Genomic DNA, 6,450 nt, shown 5'->3' on the forward strand with positions numbered 1-6,450 from the left:
GGCCGGATTGACTCGGTGCAATCCTTTTAGATCAGTGTTCCCTATAAGTGAATTTCTCCCAAGCCAATTACAATCATGGAGAAGCACACTTTGCAACTGTTTACAGTAATAATATTTTATAGAGCTTTAAATTTCAATCTTTCAGGCCTTGTTTAAAGAGCTGATTGTTAAATCATGAACTCACAAAATATCAACATATCACCACCGGTGGATCACACCTCTCAGATGTTTTTTCTCCAGTGCACTGTAACAAAAACGAAAACAGACATAACCAACAAAATACTACTAAAATAACACAAACTAGGGCCCGTTGCAGACATGTCCAAGCATAAAACTATCCCTCTCTCGCTTATGAGAAAGAACACAAGCCAAAGCTCACTGATAAAATCAAGCTAGCGCTAAACAAAACCAAACAATCAACCAGAAATTCACAGGAACATTTTGCTTCCTGCCGGGACAATATTGTGTGGGAATGAGAACCTCAGGTGCCGTAACACCTTTTGTTCCTCCTTGAATTAAAACTCAATCACAGAAAATGCCGTACTCCGACCTAAAACTTACACTATTAATTCATCATTTTCACTCTGTGCCACTGTTCCTCATCAGGGCTGTGTGAAGCACAGCAAAGAACTCAGTCAAGGCCTTGAGCCATAAACAGACCTCACGCACAGACATTGTTTTCATAACCAAACTTTTTTTAGACCTTATTCCTAAAATCTACATAAATGCCCTCTGGGTGACATATAACACATTCTAAGTATTTAATGGTAATCAATGGCAGGGACAGGGTGGAACAACAGTTTGACAACAGTTTGACAACCCTCGGAGTATGTGGCAGGGACTAAACACGATCACAGACTTTAGAGGGAAAACCAGCACACCGCAGACCACGGCCTCTCTGTGTGAGGATCTAAACGTATTCTACGCTAGATTCGACACAGCGAACACCATGAGACCGGACAGTGTGCGCACCGCGGATGACGTCAGTGCGCACACTGTGTCTGAGGAGGATGTGCGGAGGTGCTTCAGGAAGGTGAACGCACGCAAAGCTACTGGTCCGGACGGGATTCCCGGCCGCGTCCTCAGGTCATGCGCGGCTCAGCTGGCTGGAGTGTTCACGCACATCTTCAACCTTTCCCTCTCTCTGTCTGTAGTCCCAGCCTGCTTCAAAATGGCCACCATCGTCCCTGTACCCAAATCCTCCACCATCTCCTCATTGAACGACTGGCGACCTGTAGCCCTGACCCCCATCGTAAGCAAATGCTTCGAGAAGCTGGTCAGGGACTTCATCTGCTCTGCACTACCCGACTCACTGGACCCTCTACAGTTCGCATACTGCCACAACAGGTCCACTGATGATGCCATAGCCCTGACACTACACACTGCCCTGTCACACCTGGAGAAGAGAGACACGTATGTGAGGATGCTGTTTGTAGATTACAGCTCAGCATTCAATACCATCGTTCCCTCGAAGCTGGACAGGAAACTGCAGGATCTAGGACTGAGCAGCTCCCTCTGCAGCTGGATCCTTAGCTTCCTGTCTGACAGACGCCAGGTGGTCAGACTGGGCAGCATCACCTCATCCCCCATCACACTGAACACTGGTGCTCCACAGGGGTGTGTACTGAGCCCTCTCCTGTACTCACTCTACACCTACGACTGCACAGCCACTAACAGCTCCAACATCATTGTGAAGTTTGCGGACGACACTACAGTGGTGGGTCTTATCACCAACGGTGATGAGACGGCTTACAGGGAGGAGGTCAGCGCCCTGACCCACTGGTGTCAAGACAACCATCTCACCCTCAACGTCGCAAAGACAAAGGAGTTGATAGTGGACTTCCGGAGGTGCAGAGAAGTACACACCCCCATCACCATCAACGGCGCTGCTGTGGAGAGAGTGAGCAGCTTCCGGTTCCTTGGAGTACATCTGGCTGAGGATCTTACGTGGTCAGTACACACAAACAAAACAGTGAAGAAGGCGCAGCAGCGCCTCTTCTTTCTCAGGAGACTGAAAAGATTCGGCATGAGCCCCCGCATCCTCAGGACCTTCTATCACTGTGCCATTGAGAGCATCCTCACTGGATGCATCACCACCTGGTATGGCAACAGCACCGCCTACAACTGCAAAGCTCTCCAGCGAGTAGTGCGGTGCTCTGAACGGATAATTGGAGGTGAGCTTCCCTCCCTCCAAGACATCTACAGGAAGCGCTGCCTGAGGAAAGCGGGGAGGATCATCAAGGACTCCAGTCACCCCAGCCATAAACTGTTCAGACTACTTCCATCAGGAAGGAGGTTCTGCAGCATCCGGTCCCGTACCAGCAGACTGAGAGACAGCTTCTTCCATCAGGCCATCAGACTGCTGAACACACACACACACGTAGGAAAACATTTAGTATACACATCCAGAAATGCATACACTATTATATATTGTACATATATTTATTAGTTTCAGGTTGGCCATTCTTGTATTTTGCTCGTTTGTGTTGTTGTGTTTGCACATCTCTGTTGCTTGTGGGGCTCGCACACAAGAATTTCACTCGCATGTGCTGTGCCAGTGTGCCTGCACATGTGATGTGACAATAAAAAGTGATTTGATTTGATTTGATTTGATTTGGCTCCTCATAAAAATTATGCACTGGGATGTTTGTGTGCAGCATTTTGCATATCAGCATAAGCAAAGCATTCTTCATTGCATCAGCGTGTATGTGTGTGTGCGTGTGGATCACTCTTCATTGCACAAGCGTGTGCATGTGTATGTGTGTGCATCACTTCTCAGTGAATCAGCATTCCCGTGTGTGTGTGTGTGTGTGTGTGTGTGTGTGTGTGTGTGTGTGTGTGTGTGTGTGTGTGTGTGTGTCATTTCTCACTCACTCAACGAGTGCACGTCTTCATGTGTGTATTTCACTTCATTCTGAATCTGTGTGTTTGGAGACGTGTGTGTGTGTGTGTGTGTGTGTGTGTGTGTGTGTGTGTGTGTGTGTGTGTGTGTGTGTGTGTGTGTTCATCACTTTCCTGTTCTGGTGTTCTGGGTAAACCACTGCCTGAAGCGTGCCCTGGGGTCCTGCCCTCCTCCTTTTCAGTTCGTTTGCGACCATTGCTGCTGCTGCTGCCCAAAGTTCTGTCCGTCCTGGTTCTGACCCCAATTGGGGCAGTCCTTTCTCCAGTGTCGATGTTCACCGCAGGTGAAACCTGCATCTTCTTCTGTGTTTTTGTCCATTCTGAGGTGCCTTCTGTCCTCAGTTACTCCTCTTGTCTCGGTCACGCCCTTTTTCGCCACCCGATCATCCGTGTTGGTCCATCACTGTCCTGCACAGTGTGAATGCAAAGTCATCAAGGTCAGCATTCTTTCGCTCGGCCTTACTTTTCATTCGGGCTTGGCGGGCGTCTCGTCACAGCTCTGTCAGCTGACGCAGTCTGGGAATTTTCCCCCGTGTAGTGAAACGGGCCTTAGGTTTAGTGCTCTCCGTCTCGGCTGCATGAGATCACATTCCTGCAGGTCTGTTGACATTCTCAGGTCGTTGTTGTGGGTCCAGCTGTTGCAGCATTTGGTCAGTGTCACGTATGGGGGAGAGCAGGAGTCCAGTCAGCCTCGGCTTTCAGGGCCGGCAAAGCAGCCTGTAATTAAATATGTATAGAAAAAACAAAAACAAAACAAAACAAAAACAAACAAAAAACAAAAACAAACGAACAGGAAAATGATGTTGTGTTGGCTGTGTTATTCAGAGGGGAGACAACGGGGCCAGGCCCTGTGTCAGCCTTCTCTCCCCCTTTTTTTTGTTTTTTTGTCTCCCGATATAATCAACTCCTAACCCACCAAGTTGACAGGACAACACCGGTATATATTAAAATTCTTAAGATCATGTTTAAAAGCCCAAAAAAGGAACTTTCTTTCATTCAGTAATCACTTTTATTAATCAATCAACAGAAAACATGTCACAATTTGAATCTTTTAACCACTAAATTTGTTGTGTCTTGCCTGGTTGGTTAGACCAGTGTTCCTTTTTTTTTTTTTTTTTTTTTAGTTAAATTGTTGTCCTGCAACCCAGAGGATTTCTTTGTCAGTAATGTATAGACTTCATCATTTAAGTATGTTAATTTTTCTTTAACCTTGCTGGAAAATCTTCACGTGTTCATGAGTGTAAGCTGTTTCTTCATTGCGTGTATGTGCATTTGTATAAAAGCAGGTTAATTTTATCTTTTCTCAAACTAGGCGTTACCTTAAAAGGAGCCTTTCTCTCAGATTTCTCTGCTTGTGTGTGTTTTTGTTTCACCTTTTTGTTGTGATGCTCCGGACGCCTTCCCAACCTCCACAAGTCCGTTGGCCCCAATTTTATGTGTTAAAACTTCTCTTAATTTCTCCTCTAATTCTCTCCTTGCTGCTGTCTTTTTCACAGCTGCTGATTCGTGCTGGGTGTGGTTCCCATTACTATAATTTTGCTTCGGCCGCTGTGCTTGTGGGGGCAGTTGGTCCAGGTCCGCAGCTTCCTGTATTAACACACTAAGAGATTTATTTAATTTCATTTTCATCACATGTTAAACAGATAAGCAGGCAACCCGCCTACCTTGACAGCGTAAACTGTACGCCAGTCTCCCAACACATTCCTCTCTGTACTCCTCCATAATTCTCCACTGCACACCTCTTACTATCTCTCCTTTTTATTTTTATTACACCACAGAGTAATACACCCAATTATGCCCGTCTATCTCTATGTGGCTCCAAATTCCCTCTTTATTTTAATTTCACACTCGTCAGGGGACAGGCACACAACAATTTCAACCACTGAAACGAGGAATTCAACCTTTTTATATTTCTTTACTAATCTAGACTCAACCTTTGTTCGCAAAATGTGTCTTGTTCTAGTCCGGAATAAATGTGAACCCGTGATTACACGGCCGTTCCAGTGTTATTTCCGTAGCTATGCGGGGGCCCTCACCTCCCCAAGTCACCACCTCGGCATCCGGACGCCGCCGGTCCTGGCCGCGCGTCCACGAACAGGAGGGTCGCCACTCCATAGGCAAAATGTTCCACAGGTACACTAGGCATCAACCTTTGATCCTAAAATGTGTCTTTGCTCTAATGTCCTCCTAATCAAACACATCAACCGTCACTGTCACTGTGTTCACACTTCACACACAGAAACACACTCAGCGCGCGCCTCACACATAGCCAGAGCGCGCCTTACACACACAGCGCGTTACACCATCAGTGAGACACACAGAGAGCGTTCCTCATCAGTGGAAGATTACACAGAAACTTCTGAGCTCAACTGTTAGATCTTCTTAAAGCACACTGCACCATAGACCAAAATACCCCTTTCTCTGCGCTTATGACCGCCACAACGGGGCAAAGTCGCATCATAAAAGTGATGCTTGCATCCCCGAAGTTATACCTGACATCATAAACCAGGTTTTGCTCTATGTACTTAAAATTTTACTTTGTATTATGACCGCAGCCCTTAAAACTCGACTGACGCCACAAACCACCGTCAAAACCTCTATCCAATGTACTAAAACTAGCACCAACCACTACTGCACTTCACGGCCGCACCACCGGAACACGCCGTATCATAAACCAAACCTACGGACGTGTTTCGCTCTCGCGTTGCCAGCGTTCAACTGCACCGTGAAGCCAGCATCTGCTTTTCCTTAAATCAACTTCTATTTCATAGCCGGCAAAAGCCAGGACGTCACTGACACCATAAACAAAATAAACAAACCTCGACTTCAATGTACTGGACTAATGGCCGCGTCTTCAGAAGAAATTCTAACGTATTATTGCTACAGAAGCCAGTATTAGACAAAATTAAATGTGGAAGGTAAAGTGGCTGCAACTAGCTCAACGTAGTATCTTATTAGTTTCTCGGTAGAAGCAGTTTACTGCAACTAGCTCAACGTAGTGTCTTATTAGTTTCTCGGTAGAAGCAGTTTATTTAACACACTGGAATTCAGCCTCAACTTATGTTGTTAGTATCTTGCGCCAAAAACCAGACACCGACAAATTTACTGTGAAAATACATGTGACTCAGTGAACAGATTAATTTGGAAAGCCCAATATGCACATTTGGTATTTATAATACAACAGGCTGTGCTTACCTTTTTATTTTTGGACCGGTCCTCTGTTCACCTCGCCTCACGATCTCACCAAAGGTCAAATCTGCACCTCCTCAGCACACCAAAGATCCGGGTCACACGGCACCAAGTTGTTGAATTTTCCCAATTCTTTGAATCTTTGGGCTGAAGGAGGGACAATACTCGGTGTATAAATGCTCAATCAACAATCATTTATTTCCATACAATTCAACAGTCAGAGCATTACAACGTCCGGACGGGAGAGATGCTACCAGAGGGTCAGGCACATGTCTCAAAATGGTGACGGGTTGCTCAGCTTTTTATAGTCTCTAGTGGCCCCCAGCTAGTCGTAAAAGCCAAAACATCACATTTTTTCTC

This window comes from Diplotaxodon limnothrissa, linkage group LG23 (assembly GCF_057381915.1).
Source record: "Diplotaxodon limnothrissa isolate DT_005_m linkage group LG23, D_limnothrissa_male_GT1.1, whole genome shotgun sequence".
Classification (NCBI taxonomy): domain Eukaryota; kingdom Metazoa; phylum Chordata; class Actinopteri; order Cichliformes; family Cichlidae; genus Diplotaxodon; species Diplotaxodon limnothrissa.